The following is a 24,353-nucleotide window of genomic DNA, read 5'->3' on the forward strand; positions in this document are numbered from 1 at the left end:
GTTCAAGGTAAAGAAATTAATGCAGCCTACTCACTGTTATACTTGAAATCAGAATAGCTTCTTGCCTTGGCTTCCCTGGTGATTACTATAACTGGCAGTATATTAAAAACTTAGCCTGAGTACTTCTATCCTTCCATGCATCCTGACCTTCAATCAGAATTCCAGACATAATTATATGCTTCATAAACAATTCAAATATTATCTTTAGCCTCAACTTGGGGCACTACCAGATACTTTGGCAGCCCCACAAGGGAAGGAGAGCTTTCTGAAAGTGACTTTACTAGGATGAATTTGAGAAGATCCAAAATAAGGAAACGCAGAAGAGCAGAACAGCTCAAGCAGGACATAGACCATATAACAAAAAGAAAAAAAGTCCCTGCCATCAAATCTCTCACAATGTTACCACTACACATTAACTTGTGTATAACCTCTGTATGCTGTTGTGTAAAATGCTAGAGTATAAAAAACATCTAACTGTGGATGCTCCATATTCACAGTTGCTTTCACGTAGCAGTCAAACCTGACTTAAAAATAATAGATTCTGAGGTCATGAACCAGAAGAAGCAGCAAGTATGCAAGTATGCAAAAATGCTCTGACATGCGACAGTGTAAGAAGTCTACAGGTATTTTTCTAAATCTCTGCCTTAACCATTGGAAATCTCATTTAAAACATGCTGTACTTTGTGTGTCTGCCTTTCTCACAGATCACAAAGAAGTCAACATACCATCATATCAAAAGCAGATCAACATGTGTCTCAGCTGTCAAGCCTGTCAAGTCCTTCACTTAGTTTTATTACCACAGTAGCTGAGTCAATGTTTGAAAAGAGTAAGAGCATGAGTTCATTCATGTGTGGGCTATATGATTATATTTTACTGTGCTTTCTTTAAGTTAAAGTCAACTATTCCTCAAAAAACCTTTTGGCATTTCCTGCAGTGAACTCCTTTCATTCTTGATGTCTGCTGTTGTCTTTCTTACAGAAAATGAAAATTATTTAATAATAAAATACAAATATCACTCAGGTCCAATAGGTCGTCTGTAGATAACAGTATGATTTAATTACTTTTTCAAACTGTGTTACATTCAAGATTCCACCCAGTTCCCCATCCTGGTCAACCTTCTTCAGGAAAGAATAAGAATTCTGTTTTCAGAGATTCATTAGAACTTTAAAAAAAACTGTGAATGTTTTTAAAGCCACAAGTGCCTTGAATAAAATGCAAACCCTAGATTAAATGTCTGGTTATAAAAAGATATATTTACATATATTTTAATGGCATTTAAAATCATTAAACCAAGAGCACTCATTTATTCAATCAGTCTCTAATTTGAGTACATGCATATTTTTGGGAGATAGATTTAATTGTTTATATTTTTTGCCAATAGATGGTGCTAGTAATTTCAACATTTACTGAGATATCTACACCCGTTTTACTCAGCTCAGGCCCATAGAAATATTCTGGAACTGCTATAGAGAAACAGTCTCTCCATGTGCCAACTAAAGTACAGAATGCCAGCTCACCTATACTCAATAATTTATGTATTGAAAAGGTTAGTAGTAGAACAGCAAAAGCCATCAGTAACTACCCACTGCAGATCATATACAGTATGCAAATGAGAAATCTGCTGTTCTTACTCTTTTAGTGCATTTTGAAGATTTCTGGAATAGTCGTGTCACATATTTCAGTTATTAGGGTGCATACTTTTAGCAAAAAGGATGCTGGTATTAGTCAAATTAGCTCCTCCATTATTAGTATTCTTCAGAGCACAATGAAAACTTAATGTCTTAAGCCCAAATCCTGCCAAGATTTTGTGTATAGGCCTCACTTTATGCTCTGGGAATAATTTCACCAAAGACAATCAGGATGTTCACAGCATGTAAAGTTAAGCAATTCTGTGATTATCGGTGAGTTTGGAGGTATATGTAGTGTTTAGAGTGGTCAAGACTGACTTTATTGGCTCTCCATGGAAGCAGACAGATGTCTTCTGCAGCCATTAGGAAGGTGCATCCAGCATGGAGCATGTTTTTGCAATATTCCACCTGCCTTAGACATTGAGAAAGATCATATTGCAAATTCACTGTTTATTTGTTTCGGTTCTGTAGATCAGATGGGTTTGTATGTGTTTAGTGAAAGTATATTCAAGGTCACTACAAGTGCAGTTAAAAAAAAAAATATGTAGAAATAATCTTGTCCTCTGAATTCCCAATATCCTCCAAAAACTTGGATCTCAAAAAAACCCCCAAAGAATGCTTCCAATATCTCACTGTCATCAGCTGCAGTTTTCATACTATTTACAGATATAGTTAAAATGTTTTAAGATAATTGAAACACTGCTTCTTCAGAGGGAAGTTGTACTCCTGTGCTCCCCACTTCATTTCTAAATATAGTACACTCCGTGGTGTGAACTGGCTTTGTGCAACATGGAGGTAGGAACTCTGGAATAACAGATTTTCTCAAGGAGGTTGCAGCTTAGAGATCTTGAGCTCCTGGGGATTTTGGTTACCTGCAATTTCCTTCTATGAACTCCTTTGTTTTAGTGACCATAGAAGGAAATGCAGACCTCCAGAATTTGTGTGTGTGTCATATATGGATAAAATATTTTATATATTGTTATATATTATTATTACATATAATCACTTCACTCTAGATAATGTTCTCATTTCTGTTCTTCATAGTGGAAAATTATTTGGGAGATGTAAAATGTGTGTTTGGAAATCCGAAAAATAATTACTATGGCTGAAAGCTTAAGATGATCCACATTTTATTCCTTCTCCCCCTCCCGTCTTTATTTTAACAAAATAGGTATTAACATACAAACGTTGATGAAAAATGTCCTTCTGTAAATGAATTAGTAACTGATATAAAAAACTACTCTACAATAAAACCAGAAAAAACAATAATACTTCTCTCAAAAATACCCTCAGTAGTGTATAATTAAAAAACAATGGTAATGAATTTTGTTCATTAGAAAACACAAAATGGTCTCCTAGATGTACCTGGACATGATGATTTATCTTTCTGGATTATGTCAAAGGAACATGCATTCTCCGGGTAGTTTGAAAGGCCCATTTCCACTGTCGTTATTGTTTCCTCAGTGAGAACTCTTCCTCATGTAAAGGATCAGTGATTATGGCAATGCCTAGGTATTTTCAGCTGGTATTTTGCACGCAGAACTGTTACAGGGAAAGCCAGGTCAGCAGCCCACACTCTCTGTCTCATAAGCTCCTTTACAGAAAATCACTGAGAAGGTTGCTCCAGTTGCTTCTACTCACCATGGATAATGAATAAGACTCCTAAGCTGCTTATGAAAGAAGGTGGTGCTATGAAAAATGTTCATTCCCAGTTCTTGCACTCATCTAAGAATACCTTCATCATCCTTCAATGAAGTTATGACTCCTTAATAGGATAAAAATATTTATTCCTCAACTGAAACTTTGCTATCTTTTCTCACTAAACTGCAAACATCAAATTCACTCTCTCACAAAGTAAAGTTGTTGCAGTCAGAGAAACTGTTGTGGCAGAGAAGAAGAGCACACGATGCCTGACTTCAATTATTTTAAGTTGCATGGTTATTCAGCACTGAATAAAATAGCTACCTAAACAGAAAAACTAAAACCAGGTCTCTCATTAGCAGTATCAACTTCCACACCATTCCTTAAGGAAAAGATGTGTAAATGGAATGCCTGTTTTGTAAACCAGAAAATATCGAACTCTGGTAAAACTGAAAAGATGTCTATCAAACACTGGATTCTGACTCTTTAACTGGAGATTACAACTAATCTATGATTATGTAGTCGTTACACCCAAGTTCAAATCACTTCTTTTTACTTTTTGTAACCTTAAAATAAAAATGTTGTAAATACTCTGAATTTAATATATGTCTGAGGGTGATTATATTTTTACATTCTCCAATGTTAGTCTGAAACTCCTGGAAAGCTTTAGCTCTCATTGTGAACACAAAAGTAGACAAAAGCTATGGATGTGTACAGAGAAGGAAAAACCTGTGATTTAACAAATTCTGACTCATCTTGAAAAAATATAAGCACATATTAGGAAGAAATGTTCCCACTGGACAATTTGTAACATACCTGCTTAGTACCAGTTTCTTCTCCCTTTTCTGAAGCACTTGTTAGTGGCCTATGGAAATGATAAATCTAAAAGATTACATGGACCATAGGTCCAAATGTCAACTAACTTCATCAGTGTACAATCTAGCATTCTGAATTTCCGTCTTTTACTAACAGTACTATCATGGCAGCTGTAACCCAACTATTCACCCCACTAGTAAAGAACTTAATGCTAGTATGTAGACTTAATCAATACTAGTATTTGATACTTTCATGACATTACTAGTTCATAAGAGAAAAGAGGAGGTTAAAATGGAATGATGTTTTGGTATCCCCACCATGCATTATGTGGTGGATAAGTGTATCTATAACACTACACGTGTTCTTGAGTTGTACTTTGTGGAAGAGAATTTGGGAGAAATGGGAGAGTGTATGACCAAGTCCAAATGAAAGTTATCACCGGGTTTTAGGGATACGTTGATCAGGAAAGATTACAGAACTTAGCACTTGTTAATATTTTCTTAAGTTTCCAGACTTTAAAGAAAGGTCCGTAATGCCAGTCTACAAATGTTAATAGTCTTAAAGAACCAAGGAAAGAGAATTATTTATTAAGTATCTGTCTTTCTGGGAGTCTGGAAGAAACACTTCAACTCAACAGGAAGCATTTTTGAAAAAGCTCTTGTGACTGCCTGTTCTTGATGAAATCAGGCAAAAAAAGTTAATTGACTTTAATAAAAGGATAATTCCACCAAAGAAAATGAAGCCAGAACCTCAAAGAAATGTTATACCAATCACCACACTTGTCTGACTGCTACATTTGAGTGGTTAAGATATCCTCCAAATCATTCAGTGATTATAGACTCATGTATCTTGCAGGCCATCTAGTCCAATCCTCTTCTCAGTGTATTTTCAGTTAGATGAGGTTGCTCGGGGCCTTGTCCAGTCACGTCTTGAACAGCTGCAGAGACAGAGATATTAAGTCTCTCAAATATTAGCCTGAAGAAGAAAAATAAATACTTGCAAACCAGACCAAAGCTGTGATCTACTCATTGAAATTTTTACTGAAATTACTGGCACAGTAACGTATCTCTTCTTTAAAAGGTCATGAGAGAGGCAAGTTGGAGAATTTCTGTTCCAAGACTGTTATTGTAGATGTTGTCTCCAAGAAATTGAGAATAATCAAGATCGAAGGAACTCCACGTACTTGGAGGGTCACATTGGGAGGATTAGATAGGACTGATGCATATTTTTTTGTAGCTACTCTTCAATTGTTAGTGAATGTCTAGATTTCATATCAAAGCTAGCCCATAATAGCTATTTTTCATGCATCTAGTTAAAAATCAAGAAGAATAAGGAAAAGCCTGTCTAACAGGCTGCAGCATCCTTTTAAGGATCTCTGACTTTCATGAGAAATATTTTAAGGGTTATCAATGTAAAATTCAATTAACTTAAAATCACCAGTAATATGAAAATGTGAATAGGGGGACACAAATGCCCAAACTGCTTTGCTATTTGATCAGATTTTAAAAGTGTGAACTCTCTCAGAAAGTAAAAGATAACTAGTCAAAAGGCATAGGGAGGCTGGCAGGTTTTTGTCTAGTTTGTTCAAATATGGTGGTGTTCTTTTTTCAGGAGATAAAATGTATTCAGACATTCCCACAAAGGAAATTACATTGTCTGCCACTCTTTTAATACGATTTAAAGAGCTACTTTCACCACCAGTGACTGCCATTAATTGGTATGCTGCAAGGGAACTGACACATCCCTGGATGGCACATGTATTAAGCATAGACTGCAATCAGTAAAATAGGTTTTCCAACAAACGACTTGTCAAAGCCTTGACACAAGAATTACTTATGCTTGTAGTCAGTCACTCACTTTCTCCCAGTTCAAATGTTCATCTTGTGCCCCCACACTGGAATCTGAAATATGGTGAAATGTGTTTCTACATTTTTTTCTCGATTAAACAGTAAACACATGGATAGAACTGGATCAGTGAGTGTCCCAAGGATGGCACAAGAGGTAAGATGGAAAAATAGTTGTGCAAGAATGCATCAATTTTCCTTTTTTTTTTTTTTTCCAGAAGCTGTAATCCCAAAATAGTCTCAGTCTTTCTGCAGTAATAGATGTGAATAGAAAATGTCTTTCAACTGACAGTTCCACCATGCAAGCTTAGTAGCCTGGCCTGGCTCCTTTTGATCTCCAGTCTTTCTGGAGATAAAAATCGTTATCACACTACCTAGCAGCAAATGCACATTTTACCTCGATAAATCCCTGGCAAAATTCAGCGGTATGGCTGCTATTCATTGTAGTTGCAAAATGTTCACTTGAGAAATTATTTTACTTCTTATTTTATATTTAAATCTATGCATTCCTTGGGGTAGCTACTGAATTGCAACTTTGCTTCTACGTCTAAGTGGACAGGAATGATCCTTTGACTTAATTTGATAAGTTCTTTCTTAGGATGTATGTAACAACATCTCTACATCACTATTTAGTCCATCTTGCCACTTGTCTTATGCCTGACAGCTATTCCTGGTACTATACATTGTAACACAATATGAAATAATAATACACAAGTCTACTTTTATGAAGCTTTCTGGTGCATTTTAAGTAGATCTTGTAATAATGAATACTAGGGGATAGGATTCATCTCCTTGGACTTTAACATTTAAACACCTACATGTCTCTTGTAAGCTAAAGAGAGAGATTCAGAAGATTTAGGATTTCTTTTCGGCAAGTACCTAAAAGATTAACCAGGTACCTAAAAGATTAGCCAGATGCCTGCCACAAAATAAAGGCTAGAGAAAATGAACAGAAATCCTAGAGCACTGTCCTCAAAACTGGTTAACACTCACCAATGGCAGGAAAGCCAACCCAAAAACCCTGACATAGATTTAAAATGCTGACTTCACTGGCAAGGTCAGATTTTCCTAGTAAAGTCTCCAATAATTTGAAAGACTCAGGTTTCTCAGGTGCATTTCTGATGTCCTGATTTCATTTTTTGATACTTTTATTTTACACATAACTAACACATGCAGACAGGGAAAGGTTATGATGACTTTTCACTGGTAGGTCCTTTTTTTACCCTGAGAAGCTTTGTAGTATTGAAGGAAGGAAAGAATAATTTAATTGCAGTCAACCTTACAGTATTCTGTGACAAATAAAACTGAAAACTTGCTTCAGCTAGACCTCTAATGACCATGTGTATTTCCACAATTTTTGTACTAAGTAGAGACTTTTGTCTTTTGCTGAAAAGTGGCAATTCTGAGGTATTCAGTTTTCCAAAGCACTGGTGTTTTACCATTATGCTGATGCTTTCCTGTTTGATGCATAGATATAAAATATTTGAAACTTCTATAAAAAAAATCACTTTTTGCCAGATTTTCCCATGTAAAAATTAACTCTCCATAGTGTCAATCAAGTGTGTGTTAAATGGTTTATAGCACTGAATAACTGAGTGCTCTTAAAGCAGTTGTTAAGAGGGAATCATCTTATAACACAGATATTTTGTAGTTATTTTTTGCAGTATTTTGTAGTTATTAGCATTAGACCTGCCCTTGTTCAATATTCCTCTCAGTGATATGGAAACAAATATCTAATCACTTTTCAAAAGGCCTATGGATCTGTAGAGTAACAAATAATGGTGTCCAGGTGTTCATTCCAAGCAACTGAAACTGTTGACTATATAAGATGCTGTCATTAATTAAGTCTTAATATAGTCAAAAGAAACAAGGACATGGAGAGTCTAAACAGGAAGCTATATCCCTAGCATTTGCAACAATATCCCTGAAAACTGTGATTGTAGGAAAAATCTAGGGCTCATAGCAGAACTAAAACAATTCAACATGAGCTGCCTGTGGGAGGCCGAGACAAATCATGTTAATGAAATACTTGATGTTGGCTGCCAGGTAGAGGCATAGCGAGTTATACACCTGTTCCTTTTTTAAGCTTGTCCCCATGAGTAGTCACTTGATACTTGAAGTTATTACTGGGGTGTTGAACATTTGCACAGCAGAAACCAGACAAGATGTGAATTAACTGTCGCATACTGCTAAAATCCGGAGTTCTTTCATTAAAACAAAACCTACCAGTAATTTCTTTTCACACGTTCATGGTTTGGCAGCAATGTGACAAGTGGCAGATATCATAAATGTTGTCTTAGAGAAAAAGCTTTAAAGAAAAACCCCTAACAAATGTTGTCTTTTAAATCATCTGTTCATATATTCATACAAAATCCATACATGACCATGTACCCTCGTTAATTTTGGGGCAACCAAAATTTTGGGCACTTGTAAGTACACATTTCAGAAGCTTTGACAGCATTGCCATGGTTGTCACAATTCTGTACATTAATCCTACAGGTATCAAGGCACCTGATCTTACAGTAATATTGGTATGTTATGTAGACACATTGCAGACCAGCATCACAATGTTTATTAGCCAAGGAGACAAAAGCTAAACGTTCTCTCTTTAGGTTAAAGGTGAAGCATAATATTTATTATCTCTTATAATTCATTGCATTCATGCCAGCTAACAAAATTCTTATTTCTTGCTGGCTGAATTCTTTTTCATTTGCATAATAAGGGAGCAAACACCTTCATAGTAATTTGTTGGATTTTTATAGAGAAGCATCTCTCAGTACCAAGGTGTTTATATGTGACATTTTCAAGGTTGATCCTAAAAGGGTTCTTCCAGCTTTGGTGGCTACTGCATGAAAAAAAAAAGATATGAAAAAATCTTAGAGAATCATCAAAAATTATGCAAAAGTTTCAGAAAAAAATGCCTGAGTGAGAAGATGACCTTTTTCTTTAAAGAAAGGAAGAACATATTACTGCTGTTGTGTGTGTATATATATGTATACATATAAAAAAATCTAAAATGGAATTCAATCATCTCATGCGGAAAGTCACTGTTGGACATCTCCGGAAATTGAAGCTAATCTACTTTAAATTTAAATGCAACACTTCTTCTTTTTAAACAAACAGTGATAAAGCAATGAAAATACACTACCTAAATACATTTCTCAGAAAAGTTGCAGAGTTTCCATAATTTGATATCTTCTAGCACTTAGTAGACAGCCATACATTAGTTAGATATAAGTAATTTGAATAGAGAGGAATAAATGGATGAAGTTCTACAGCATGGGTCATGGGCTCTCAGTAGATGCAGCTGTACCAGTCTGCATATGAAATCCATTAAGTTCCTGCAAATTCACAATTTTTAGCCACGAAAGTTATAGTCATGAGCAAAATAATATAGATTTTAGGAAAGAGAAATTGATCTGAGTGCAAAAGGAAAAGGGGAGTTTAGTTCCCTTCAGATATATTTGAAAATACTACTAGTAAGAATTTGAACTACTTTGATTTGTGGTCATAAAATGTTGGTGAAATGTTTCTGAAGATTTAAATTGTTGAAGTTCCTGAACTCTGTTGGACAGACGATTAATTTAAACACCCTTAACCTCAAAAAATCAGGGTCTGGTCAGTTTAGATCAAGAGGTCAGATGAGTGTAATGATATAAATTTTGCTCCCACGAAGTGTTTGTACACAGTGCGCTGGCAGCACACACCTTAGTATGAGCAGAGAGCCTGTGAGAGAGGAAGCATTACTGGATTTTGCAGATGTGCTGCAAATCACTGTTATTTGCTGCTGGGAATATTTGTTTAGACAAAATTTCTCAATGGTTAGAAAGGATCTTTTCACTCTATTACAGGATCCACTGTTAAATTACACAAGACCTTTAATTTGCTAGAAACAGTCTTCAAATAAACATTATTCTCTTTTACATACATATATACACACATATTAAGATTTCTAAGGCAAATAATGAAATGTGAATTTTGAAAAATTTCAGTCTTGACTTAATCCAAAATTAGAGTAAGTACCTTTCTAAAGTTCCATAGAAATATTCATAGAGTATCATGAATACTTTCAAGTATCTCCTCCAAAACTAAGTGATCAGTGTATGATTGATATTTCTTTTTCTTGTTTTCTGTTGGAGTAATTTTTTTTTTCTTAATTTGACTTTTGTGTGGAAGATTCTGTGTTCCAAGTGCAATTAAGCTATCACAGCTACTGATTTTTCTTTCAGTTAGACTAGTATACACCAAAAAATCATGACCACAGGAGCTGGCCTTGGAATACTCCCTAAACAGTTAGCTGAGAAGAATGGAACTGTTCTTCCAACTCCTTTCTGGTTCTTAGATGGAAAATTCGTTATTAAAATCAAGATAAACTATATTATTAAAAGCCAGACAAATTAAACTATATAAAGCTCCAAACTGTTGCAGTTAGATTAGAAGCAGAAAGCTGACCTTCGGCTTTGTCTCAGTGCTGCACCTCTTTGTGAAGTAGAAACCCATTCATAGCAACCTTCTTGGATGAACGGTACCTCTCTGATTAACAGTACATCTTGGTCCCAATCCTATCCCTCCCTCTGCAGTTCTGTCTTCGGAGAAAGTGCTGCTCTGTCCATGCTTTTGTACTAAGCATTGCTGAGCTCCCAACACAATGGTGTGATGCTTGACTGTGTGCTTATGTGTACGTGCACAGTAAAAAGGGCACAGCAAAAACTAACACAAGCAAGTGTTAGTTGCAGAAATCTTTGTCTTGTTTTCATCTGTGGTACTTCTATATTGGTATTCTTCCTATTATCTAACCCTAGAGTTTTAAACAATATATTTGGAGCTTGTTGAACCACAGGCTTTTTGTTTGTTTATTCTGTCTTTACAGCAGCAAAACACAGGGATGCAGGTAGTGCCACAGTAGGATACTCAGTAACATAATGTGTATAAATAAAAATGATCAAAGAGCACCGGGGACCTAAAGTTGATCTCACGGTTGCTCTGGTTAAAAACTTGTAGGTATGCACAACTCTATAGGATTGCAGCTCATGCCCGAAAAGGAAAATCAAGAAATAATTTAATTCAAACACAGTGCTTGTATGTATTCAAATTCACATTGCATTTCCTCATAAAAAAGCACCTTCAATGAGAAAGGAAAAGGAAGGAAGAAATACTGTTCTTTTCAACACCAACAGCTAGCCTAAAAAAAATGTTCTTTGTATAGATGCTACTTTTCTACATGTAATATTAGTAACAATCACACTGGCATTTGCTTTAACTGACAAATCCAGGGTGACTTCTTTGTTTTACAGTGGTTTTTTTCCACTTGAATGGTAATGGCGTGGTACAAATTCTTGATTGCATTTTCTTGCTTTTTGACATTGTGTTCAGTGTTTGTTATTTGTTTACGTACATATGTAAACAGTTTCATGGCAGATTCTATTTGCTGACTCACCTTGAGTGACCCATAATGTACTTGATTGCAGGCTATGGTACTGTTTGGAAAGGCATATGAATTTAATATGGCTGCTTGTCCCAGAAATTATTAGTCTTTAGAGAAAAACATAGCTGGGAATATGAGTTTGGAGATGATATGATTATATAGGAAGAAGATGAATAATAAGATACATCAATTTAACTCTAAAAACAGGCTTCTTGGTTTTACTAATAGAATGGGCAAAAATTACCATTTCTCTTATAGATAAATGAACATTTATCTTCCATGCTTCCTTTCATGGATAGCTTTGAATTCAAGAGGCAGGGAGCTGTAGAGCATCAGAATGCTGCTTCCATTAAATACCATGGCTGTGGGTCACCACAAGCTTATGTAGTCATTTACACTTGTGTGAAACAAGTGAAATGCTATGTGATTACAGGTCTGCAGAGGACTAGGTGCCATCAGTCAATAGTAAGAGGAAAAACAAAGCTCCTGTTTGAAACATGGCCTGGAAAAAGAGTGTCTTGGTTTACAGTCTCAGACACAGAGACTTTCTCAGCTCTTTCTAACTTCGTCTTTCAGTTGCTGACTCAAGAAGTAATGACTTCTCAGACAGATGAGTCATTGAAATACCCTGAGAAGCCCAGACTGTCATCTGTGCTTAGCCGGCATCTATTGTGACTATAACTACGACTCATGCCTTGGATTCTGAATTTTCTCTTTTAAAAAAAACGCTAGTTCACATGTGCTTCTGGAAAATGTCTTTATTAGAAAGACAGCTTTCTTCTACCTTAACCTCCCCAGGTTATTAGGAAGTTAACAAAGAACAAGCTCTATCTTCCTGTATTTACCAGCAAACATCTGAAGTTCCCTCCTCACTGAGTTTTATATCTGGCTAAGACTCATGCAATTAATTTTACAATCCCATGATTTATTAATTTTGAGTTTATTTGAATATACATATACAAGAGTATGTCCATTTGGCAAAATGAAAGGCTTCCCTTCTGAAAATTGTAGGACCAAAACGAACAACAAATTTAGAGAGACAAGATGAGAACTTTATCTTAAAACCTATATTTTTTTGTTCATGAAATATACCTGAGGTTTTTTAAAGGTCTAACTGGGATACTTGGAAATTAAGTGGTGAATGTGGTCCAGTTGATTTTTCAGACTGTCCCAGTTTACCCCTTCTCCCCCGGCCAGTAGCTAGAAACTGAGCAGCTTTTAGTTCCAATCCACACACACGAGGAAAAGGAAAATAAGAGAGAAAGACTTGTAGATTGTAATTTAATACCAAAACAGCTTTAATGAAACAACAATAATAAAAGGAAGATGACAATGTTTATAAGAATATATATATTGACACACAAGTATACAAAAAACAATTCCAACTCCACTCATAACCATCCATCACCACTGACACTGCAGGGCAGGTCCAGAGAAGGTCTCCAGTGATCTCTAAAGTTTTGTATGATGTGTTTTGCATGGAATAATTCATTTGCCAGACTGGGTCACCTGTCCTGTTCATATCTCCCAGCAGGTCCAACCTCCTTTACTGGCAACTCCGGAATGCTGTTTATTTACATAGGAACAGAGGTGAGCAGTGACTTCTATCAGGCTGAAAAGAGGCAAGAATGTTCTGTTTTAGCTCAAACCAGACTAGAACAGACTGCCTCTCTCTCTTCAGTATCGCATCTTCCACAAAGCAGATTGAATGGGAAAGAAAGACTCTGTCTATTCTTCATTTGTGTGTGAAATTCAAAATTTTAAATTTTACATTCCCATACTCCAATGAAATATTGAGATTCAGTTTCCGGGAGAATTTCATTATGTTATTTCTGTCTTTTAAGCAGAGGAAGGGTGGAAAAAAAAAACAACAATCAAACATGCCCTAAGTAAGAGGAACAAACCAGAAAAAACTCACCAAACCAAGCATAGTACTAGCCTAAATTTTTTACTCCTGTTCTGAAATAATAATGCAGTGTGAGAAATTTATCTGAGAACACAGACTTTTCTTCCCCATCTGAATTTGAAACTTACTCAAAGATTTCTGCAATGTGTCATCTGCCTCTCAACTTAATACCTTTGCATAGTTCTAAGCAGGGAGCACGGATAATCATGCATCAGTAAGCAACGTATGACATCCAGTTCTGTCCTGCTTTTACAGCACTCAGCAAGGTTAGTGCCTTCATGAACCAATGCCCTGTGAAACCAAACCTAAGTCAGCGAGACAAGAAGTTGGCAGGAAAAACTGGAACTTTTTTTATTTCTCAGTTGATTGGCACCATAATATCTCCTGTCAGAGACATTAAAATTTCAGAAAATTTCAGTTTTTCTTCTGGCCACTCAATTGTACTAGCTACCCAAACCATAGACTGAAAAGATTTAATCAACAAAAGGGCAAATCAACAACTACTTAGGACTGGTAGTTGCCTACAGATATCCAATAATCTGTTACATCTGTATTTGATTACCCTTTAGAATATTTAACACACTTAAAATGCTTGACTTTAGTTTATGGAGTTGTGTCCTTATTTCTGAGCCTTCCGGCTCAAGTTAGCAGATTTTATTTATTTTGTATTGTGTGGGTATTCTAAAGTTTATAACGCAGAAACAAAAAAGAGCAATCAAAGATAAGAACCATCTAATAAGATTGAATTGCAGTTTTTTTCTTCCATGTATACTTTCGTTGGTTACCTCTTACATTAAACTTCAGAAAACAAGGCTGGTACATTTCTGTATGGAGAAAAAGTAGAAACATTATAAAGTTAAAGGCTGTTTGTGTGTCTTTAACTGAGGAGTAAGAGCATAGCTCTAATTGTGCTGTCCTACTTTGTTCTTGTGAAGGCTTTTATTATCCATGTGGCTAGACACACTATAGATCAAATCAGCAAAATATCTTTGGGACACAGCAGCTTCCTCTCGTTCCTTTTAGATTTGATTTGTTTTCTATAGATGCTGGTTGTTACAAAGTGTCTACATCTCATTGAATTCTCTCCAAGTTGGTATGATTATTTTAGCACCTTCATCATTGTCCTAGGAATTTGTCCAGTCTGATTATTTTGGATTACCAGCCTGAGAGTTTACTATGAAGAAAAAAAATAGGGGCAGAAATAAAAAATGCTGTCAATGAAGAATTATTTTCTAGGGATCTTAGTGATTCCTATTGATAGATACATAAAGCATTTGCAAACTACAGGATGCTTCATCGACCTTTTTGAGACATTGACAGAATTACATTAACAGTTTTCTTTTTTTTCATATTATTTTATCTTTTCCCTAGTCTGTGGCAGATGCATATAGTATCAGGACTAATGGATGCATTTATGAATATAATTACATGCACCTTTTAGTAACTGGGGAAAAATGTAGAGTGAAATATAAAAGACAAATATTCCACGATACACTGCTGTGACAATGAGTCTTCTTGTCCAATTTGCATAGGAATGGCATTCCTGTCTATTCTAGCTCATGGAGAAACAGCAACTGTCAGCAAAAGGTAAACTGTGTCTAATCTCAGTTTGAAAATAGCCTTCATATATTCTATATGGAAATCAGTAATTTCACCTCTTTGAGTTTGCTAAAAATATGATATCATATTACTGAACCTTTAATACGCCTACATTTTTCACTTTGAATAGAAATACACTTACTAGTAAAAACATTCTAAGTTTGCATTTTGCATGCATAAAAGCTTTGTTTTGGAATCCATATCCCACTGTGGCATTCATCTTTCCCATCATACAAAGCAATATATGGTGGTTTGGGGGTTGGGTTGTTGGGTTTTTTTATGCTTTAGTGTCTTCTAAAAAATACATCCAAAATATTATGACTGATAAGCAAATGTTATGCCTGATGAAAAATCTCAACTTATTCAGTTTTACTTCCCTTAATTGAATGAGACAATTCCATCTACTACATGTCCATAGTATTGAACTGCACAATCTGCAAACACAGAGATTATCCCACCATACCTATCAGCATCAGCAAGGACATACAACCACTCTGTGCTCCTACATGTGGACTGCACAACAGGCAGGTATATTAGCTTCTTCCTTCCAGGAATCTACAACTCTCAGGATACCCTACTCGAAACATACAGCTCAGATAACTGGGAGGCCACGCTAGGCTTATCTCATTTTATAACCAGAATAAGTACAGGCAGGCAGACTGTAGCTGAGAGACTCTGTGAGGGATGACGTGCATATTTACTGAGGACACCTTCCATTTTTCAGATATCTGAATTCTATATCCAGAGCTATGAGACCCATTTTCTTTTGGTAATAATGGGTGGTAAGACCATAGACATATTCAAGCTTACTGTTGATAGTTAGGTCGATGCAGGAGATAGGCATGTTGGTATAACTATTTTGCTAAACTTTACACATCTTCTTTCAAGTCAGAGGGTGTTTTTGTGAGGGAAGAAGTAGCCATCATCACTTGTCCTACCAAAACAAGCCCCACTAAAAAGATTGTCCTCATCTTTCTCGTAATCCCTCTTTAAGTACTGAAAGGCCTCAAAAAGGTCTCCCCATAGCCTTGCCCTCTCCAGGCTGAACAACTCCAAACCTCTCAGACTTTCTTCATAGAAGAGGTGCTCCATCCCTCTGATTATTTTTTATGACCCTTCTATGGACATGCTCCAGCAGGTCCATGTCTTTTCTGTGCAGAGGGCTCTCGAGCTGGACACAGTGCTCCAGGTAGGGTCCCACCAGAGCAGAATAGAGGGGCCAAATCCCCTTGCTTACCCTGCTGGCCACACTTCTTTCGATGCAGCCCAGGATACTGCTGGCCTTCTGGGCTGTGAGTGCATATCATTGTCTCATGTCCAGCTTTCCATCCATCACTACCTCAAAGCCCTTTTCCGCAGGTGTGCTCTCAATCCCTTCATCCCTCAGCCTGTATTTGATCCCAGGGGCTACCTCAATCCAGGTGCAGGACCTTGCATTTAGCCTTGTCGAACTTCATGAGGTTCACATGGGACCCCCCTCTCAAGTTTGTCTGGGTCCTTCTGGATGGCATCCCATCCCTCAGGCATCTCAACTGTGTCACTCAGCTTGGTTTCATATGTAGACTTGCTGACGGTGCACTTGATCCTGCGGTCTATGTTGTTGATAAAGATGTTAAACAGTACCAATCCCAATACAGACCCTTTTGTCACTGACACCATTTGTCACTGACCTCCTTCGGGACACTGAGCTGTTGACCATTACCCTCTGGATGTAACCATTCAAACAATTCCTTGTCCACCAAATAGACCACCCATCAAATCCATGTCTGTCCAAGAGAGAAGGATGTTGGGGGAGACTGCGTCAAAGGCCTTACAGAGGCTGGATAGATGACATCCATTGCTCCTTTTTTGTCCACTTATTTAGTCACTCCATTCTAGAAGGTCACTAGGTGGCTCAGGCAGAACTTGTCCTCAATGAAGCCACGCTGGCTGTCTCAAATCACTTTCCTGTTCCCCATGTGCCTTAGCACAGATTCTAGGAGGATCTTTCCCAACACAGAGGTGAGTCTGACAGGTCATTATTTGCCAGGGTCCTCCTTTCTACCTTTTTTAAAAATGGTACTGACATTCTGTGAGAAGCAATTTTTAAACAAGGAATAACAACATTCAACAGTTCAGAAATCAACCCACCTGAGCAGACTTGCATAGCAAGCCTCAGAATCACAAAATGACTGCTTGTCCTATACCTGTGTTTCATATTGTCTCCCTAAGCAGTTGTTCCTGGTCACCCTAAGGAATACATAGGCAAATCTCTCTGCCAGCTGGAAGAGAGTGTGTTAATTTTAGATTTGGACTTGGTTATATTAAAGGTCTTTTCTAACTGAAATTATTCTATAATTCTGTTATTTAAACTATTTAAGGACTCTTTCTAACCCTGCACCGCAGTAAAAATATTTCTGTCATGGAAAGTATGAAATCAGTGAACAAGATATTAAGGGCTATATCTATCTGCTTCTTCTATAATACATTAACCCAATAAGCAGAACTGCCTGAGGGCCACAATAAGTTCGGGGTTTCTTCTAAGCGTTTGGCAGGTTATAGATATACTGTCATGCCCTTCCTATTTCCTGTCCTCTCTTTCAACTTGTCTGAGTGGGAGAGGAAGGATCCTTATGCAAAATTAGCCAAAACCTTAGTGCAGGTTTGCTGAGCAGGTAGAAGTCTCATGCTTCAGAACCTCCCTTTATGAGCACAAAAACAAGCTGACGAAGCTACAGATCTGATTTCTACATGTCACTGGGAATAGGCTGCATCTCAAGGGGGAATGTGTGAGAGGAGTTCCTTGAGAAAACTCTGTGAAGTCATAATCTATCAAAACAATTCAAATGTGAAGAACTTCCTTCCAGAAAAAAAGAATATGATCCATTTCTACCTTTTGTAAATGAAGTATCTAGTATTTGGCTTGGATGATATTTTATTTCACAGTTTCTTTTGTATGCAGTAGCATAGTACAAAAAAAAAAAGTCTTATTCAAAATAAAATAAATCTAATAAAAAAAACTATTGTCTCCTTTCCTTTTTTTTCCACTGGTAAGTTTTGAAGTCATACTTTAAATATCAAAATCCTTCGCAAAATGGTTCATCTTATTGATTGTGACATATCTAAAACTATTGCATTCAAGCAGCCACAGTAAACTGAGTTTCCTGACTAAAAATAATGTTTACTCCCATGGCCCTATTATCAAAGATCTCCAGCAATGTGCAGACTTATAATTAACATACAGTTGCAAATTTTCATGCAAACCGTATTGGGTGTCAGTGCCCAGGTGCTGACAGTGGTGTGCTGCAGGGGTGGCCTCCATGAAGACGATTTGGTGCTGCCTCGTGCTAGACACAGTTCTACAGTGAAGACCCAGGCATCTACAGTGAAGTGGAGCCTGAGAGTGAAGCTGAGGAAACTCACAGCAACTGAAAGAGTAAGGAATTGTGTTTTCCCTCTGTGTGTAAATGCTTGCTTCTTTTCTTGCTTGCTTTTGTACCCCAATATCCTAATCTGTAATCAAATATTTATATTAATTGATGATAAATTAAATCAAATTTCTCAAAGCCATGTCTATTTTGTCCACAAAGTAATTGGTAAGTGATCTCCCTGTCATTATTTTTGACTCTGTTGGGAAATTTTTATGCTACTTCTTGAGGTGAATCAAAGATACATTATGCTTAAGTATAAAAGAAAAAAATTAATGAACAATTAATTGCGCAGAGTCCTTTTGCAATACACGGTTCTAAATAGAGTTTGCAAAGACACATCACAAGCAGATTCCATATATACATCTGCACCACCACCAATCCCAAGAGCAGGTTGCGTGGGGCATCTCAGCCCAACCCTAGGTCCTTCCCCCACCCAGCTCTCATGCCCAAATGTTGTTGGCACCCTGAGTGCTCCCATTTCAGGATGATCTCCAAGACAATGTGGAAGGGAAACTTCACTGCCTTCCAAAGTGTCTGTTCTATATCTGACATTTCTCCTTTCAGCCAGTTGAATTGGTTCTAGCAGTTAGGCCTCCTTATATTCCATGCCATGTCATTCCTTGGTCACAAATTATGACTGCTGAGAAGTAATGATTAGAACTTCCCCTTCAACCCACTAGTCTTCTCTCCATCTCTCTCTATTACTGTTTTCTCCCCTTCGCCATGCCACTGGAGTGTGTATATTTGAGCAAGTGGCTGTCTGGATGCTTGGCTTTGAGATGAGACAAGTTCACTTCATGCATGGCAAGTCATTTGGTTGGTTGGATGATTGTATTCAGAGAGTAGTGGTCAATGACTGAAAGTCCAGATGGAGATCTATGACAAGTGGTGTCCCTCAGGGGTCTGTACTGGGACAAGTACTATTTAATATCTTCATCAATGATATTGATAGCGAGATTGAGGGCACGCTCAGCAAGTTTGCAGATGACACCAAGCTGAATGATGCAGTTGCCATGCCGGAAGAATGGGATGTCATCCAGAGGGGCCTGGACAGACTGGAGAAGTGGACCTCTGAGAACATCTTGAGGTTCAACAAGGCCAAGTGCAAGGTCGTGCACTTGGGTCAGGGAAATCCCCGATTTAAGTACATGATGGGGGATGATGTGATTGAGAGCAGCCCTGCAGAGAAGGACTTGGGAGTGCTGGTCAATGAGAAGCTTGACATGAGCCAGCAGTGTGTACTTGCATCCCAGAAGGCCAACCATATTCTGGGTTGCATCAAAAGAAGTGTGGCCATCAGGTCAAGGGAAGTGATTCTGCCCCTCTATTCCTCTCTTGTGAGACCTCATCTGGAGTATTGTGTCCAGTTCTGGAATCCTCAATGTAAGAGGGATATGGAACTATTGGAATGGGTCCAGAGGAGGGCTACAAAGATGATCAGAGGGCCGGAGCACCTCCCATATGAGGACAGTCTGAGAGAGTTGAGCTTGTTCAACCTGGAGAAGAGAAGGCTCCGAGGAGATCTTATAGTGACCTTCCAGTACCTGAAGGGGCTACAAGAAAGCTGGAGAGGGGCTGTTTACAAAGGCTTGCAGAGAGGGAACTGGTATAAACTGGAGAGGAGCATATTTAGGCTAGGCATAAGGAAGAATTTCTTCACCATAAGGTTGGTGGGGCACTGGCACAGGTTGCCCAGGGAAGTTGTGGATGCCCCATCCCTGGAGGTCTTCAAGGCCAGGTTGGATGGGGCCTTGGGCAGCCTGATCTAGTGGGATGTCCCTGCCCATGGCAGTGAGGTTGGAACTAGATGGTCTTTAAGGTCCCTTCCAACCCAAACTATTCTATGATTCTATCGTTTGTTCTTGCTAGTGTGCATTTATGGCCCCCAAACACTTTCATCATCGAGATGTCTGGTAATCATGAACTCCCCAGTTTTAGAAGGTGAGAGGGTTTTGAGTACAAAGGAGTCCAACTCTGACTTTCTCATGTGCAAGCTTCAGAAAGAGAAGGAAGCATGTTCCCACGAGGAATTTCTAAACTCCTTTTGTCTTTCCTTTTCAGCAAGATGTAGCAAAGACATTACTTACAACATAAAATCATCTATAATATTAAGAGCTGTCAGTGTATTAAAAATAGTTTAAGCAATTGCCTTTACTTGTCAAGATTTATAAGGATAAGACATTAAGGGTGGGGAGAATTAAGCAACAGCAGCTAAAGCAAAACATTCGCTTTGACTCCATAAAACCAGGAAACCCTGAAAGAACATTTTGTCTGTAAAGCATTTAAGATCTTGATTAAAATCATTGTTTACAGTCTAGCAAAGATGTTATTGTATCAGCAAGGCCAGATTCACTATCAGGCTCATCAGTACAATACAGCCAGCAGGGACATTTTGAAAGGGCTCTTGAGTTATGTCCTAAAGTAGTTCCAGTATCCTATATTTTAAAAATATGATCAAGAATGAATAAAAACCAAACTTCGTATTTCATGCTGATGTGTTCCAGTACATTGCTGTCAGACTTTAACCATTAAAGGAATAGTCCCTTTGTGCAAAGAGAGTAGCTAGGAGAAGATTCAAAGAATAATAAAAGAAGCTTCGGGAAATGGATATGAAATACTGGGTTTATCCAGCAAATATGAGTGCAGCTTATGTCTATGAAGTACTTGTGATTAGCATTGCTGTTCTTTCTAGCCCATTAAAAATTAGCTGAGTTGGCCATTAGGCAGATTATGGCTACTCCCTCCTCGTAATCCTCCACTGGCTCTTCAGGAAATCATCTAATAATTTCTTGTCCTTGCTTCAAGGTCCTGTGATGAAATTTTTTCTGCCACCAGGAATACTTACTTTGTGTGTGAATTAGACCGCCTTCAATAAGCAATTCTCAGACTACATCCTTAGAACTGAACACCCTTCTAACACTAATACAAATGTCAAATCTTCACACATTATTTTTAGACTGAAACATAGTTTGAGCACAAGGACTGATTACCTTGAAGAATACTTATATTAGTGCTGAGTAACTACTACGTACATCGCTGGTTATTTGGCTTTCCTTGCCCTATCCCTCCCCTCCCCCCCAGCCTAGTATTCTAGTGTCGAAACAAAAAAAATAGGAAAAATAGACCATTTTAGATTAATATAGATTAATTTTCTCCTTTTTTTCTCTGAATTGAACACATTAAAAAAAAAGTTCAAAAGAGAAAAATTGCTAATTGTATGTCAATTTTATTCTTTTTAATTATAAAGTGAAATTTCTAACCAAAAGGTGTTTTTTGAACAAAGGACAAGTCTGTACCAGGAATGCCTGTGAGTGAGTTTTCTGTGAAAGTCCAACCATATTTTTAGTACAATGTTCCTTATTCAGGGTTTATATATCCTGCAAAGCTAATTGATCTGTTTAAATAGAGCTTCCACTGCAAGAGTTAACTGTGATATTTCTTTTGCAGTGCACTGTGCAGTGTAGTTATGCCAGGAAAGTCTGGATATGTCACTTTTAAAAACCTGTGAAATAAAATGTTGACATATTTCAGAATTTGCATCAACTCAATTTTCTTTTTCTATGTATATAAAAAGTCCAGTTATCCTTCCTCTACTTGAAGAACATGCTTTATATTTTTTCATTACCAATTTTATTTCACGATAACCTGATACAAAAACATAAATAATGGGGGAATCAACAATGTCAGGACTAGATATGTCTCGTTTCAATAAGAAAAAGTAAGATAGGTAATGGGCAATTTTCTGTATTAGCACAGTATAATTGGAATAGTTTGATTCTATCCAGCAATGTGTTCTGTGTACAAGATCCTGATGGACTTAAATCAATATATTTTCCCTGAGTAGGGTTATTTATCCGTCTTTAAAGCTCACAGTGCTGTCAAGGACAGACAAGTAGATAGGTGAAAAAAATTCTGAGAGAACCACTCTTTTAGAAGCATGTGCTCTCTTAATTGTGATAAAGTTTAAAACAACATAATAAACCATATATCCGACTCATTAATGAATCAATCTGCAACTATTGCCAAATATACCATAAAATTAATCACTGTTACTTGGCAAACAGTGCAGAGTAAAATTACTTGATTTAAGTGAGAAAAGTGAAAGCTGACTCAGAAGCTGAAAGCTTTGTGTGTACGTCAAGAGAACAGCAGATGCATTAATTTACCACTGAGAAAACTTAGCTACTTGAAGTAAAGAATAGCATTATTAATACCTGCTCTAGACAGGACCACTCTAAATGCAATTATCTGAAAATTATAACAAATATATTACTGACAGCTGATTAACTGCTTGTTAACTGCATCTGTAACCATCACAGGGTGCAAAAAATTGAGTACAACTCAAGAGGTAAGGAACAAAGTAATGTACCTAGTTTATTAAAGCATCATTTGGAAGTCATAAGTAAGTAGGGACATTTACAAGTAAAAATGAGCATTTAGAACAGGCATGGTTATGATCCACCATCAAAAAAATGGTTTTTTAAACCCTCTTCTAAAACTCCAATTTCTTGTTCATTTTTCATGCTTATGAAGTTAAGAGTGCATATGGATGAAATACTAATTTTCCCTAGTTTTGTGTTATTCTACTTGGGTTTGGATGTAATTACATCCAAAATGCATGCTATTAGTTACTGTCTCATATTTTTCTGTAATTGAAGCGTTTTAGGAGTAATGCCACCTTCAAAGTATAAAGGATAAAACTGTTTATGTAGGGGTCCACTATGATTCCAGTCTATGAAATCAATGTAACTTAATTATTTTGTGTTGGTCTGGTGAAATGAATGTGAACATCACCAAAATTTTGCCTCCTTCAAGTGTTTATTCATTAGGAGAAAGTAACATATTATTTACTGACTCAGTATTGACATAGTAACTGGACAGGTATTCTTTATTAAAAGGCCTTAAATGTAAACAATGATCATTCCCTTTACCCACCCATTCCTCCTTATTTCGTGCTTTTATGAATTACTTATAGAGTGAAATCACAGGCAAGCTCAGATAGTGGCTAAAGAGCCAATATACAAAAAGATTATTTTCTTCTAGTTATGAAAATACCATTGAAAGTTACCCAGCCAAAATAAGTTATTGTGCAACACTGCACTTCAACCAACCAGAAGAGTAAACAAGGACAGTTTGTCCACTTCTGTCACTGGGTCTTCTGGAAAAAAAAAAAAAAAAAAAAAAAAAAAGGATTTTCATCAGTGGAGAGCTACAGAAGTTTTTCAGAAATGTATAATCTAAAACAGAGACTGATAGTCTTTCTAATATTAAAAAATAGAGGTACTGTCTCATACAAAGCTGCTCCTGATCATTCAGGAAATGGAAAGACCCCTATTTTAGAACACTATGGTGTGTATCAAAGCAAAAGTGTTATTTCTAGTTCTTTCTTAGAGGGAGATATTGCTGTGAACATTATGAGAGATATTTTCAGAAAGAATAGTCCCATTTCCTTTCAGATAAGTTTTAGAAAATCCTACACAGCTGTACAGACCCATCTGAAAGAATGTTTCCATTTTGTGACATATGCTTTATATATAAATTATTGAAGACAGTTTCACTGAAAAGTGACTAGGAGCACTTGTTGTCCCTTTATACTCCTGCAGATTTTATTTAATTCATAATATACACATATGCATGCAAGGTGTGAGCAGATTTCACACAAAATGACATGCTCTGTATTTGAAATAGTCCCATCATTATTAAATCTACATACCTTTAAAATGTTATTTACTTTTGCTTTATACCACAGACTAGATTGAAGGTTTTCATTTGGAATTTTTTCTCTTCCACTGAGCTCCTAGCATTTCTGCAGTTTCTCTTGTTCCTGGTGTATTGTCAGTGTAAAGGCGAGCCTCTCTAGCTACTTCACTACTTTGAAGTCACAGTCTTATTACCTCTTTGACCAGAGAAATCAGTTTCCAAGGGAGATGTAATCCTGAATGGGCATTTTGGGCATCAATCGGAATTATAGGTAAGCAATATAATTTTCTGTAGCAGAAACATTTGTAGGAATAACATACATCATATTATCTCAGACCGAAGAAGCAATTATACTGATTTTGTGTACCTAACATGGCCAATAGC

This window comes from Cuculus canorus, chromosome 2 (genome assembly GCF_017976375.1).
Source record: "Cuculus canorus isolate bCucCan1 chromosome 2, bCucCan1.pri, whole genome shotgun sequence".
NCBI classification, from domain to species: domain Eukaryota; kingdom Metazoa; phylum Chordata; class Aves; order Cuculiformes; family Cuculidae; genus Cuculus; species Cuculus canorus.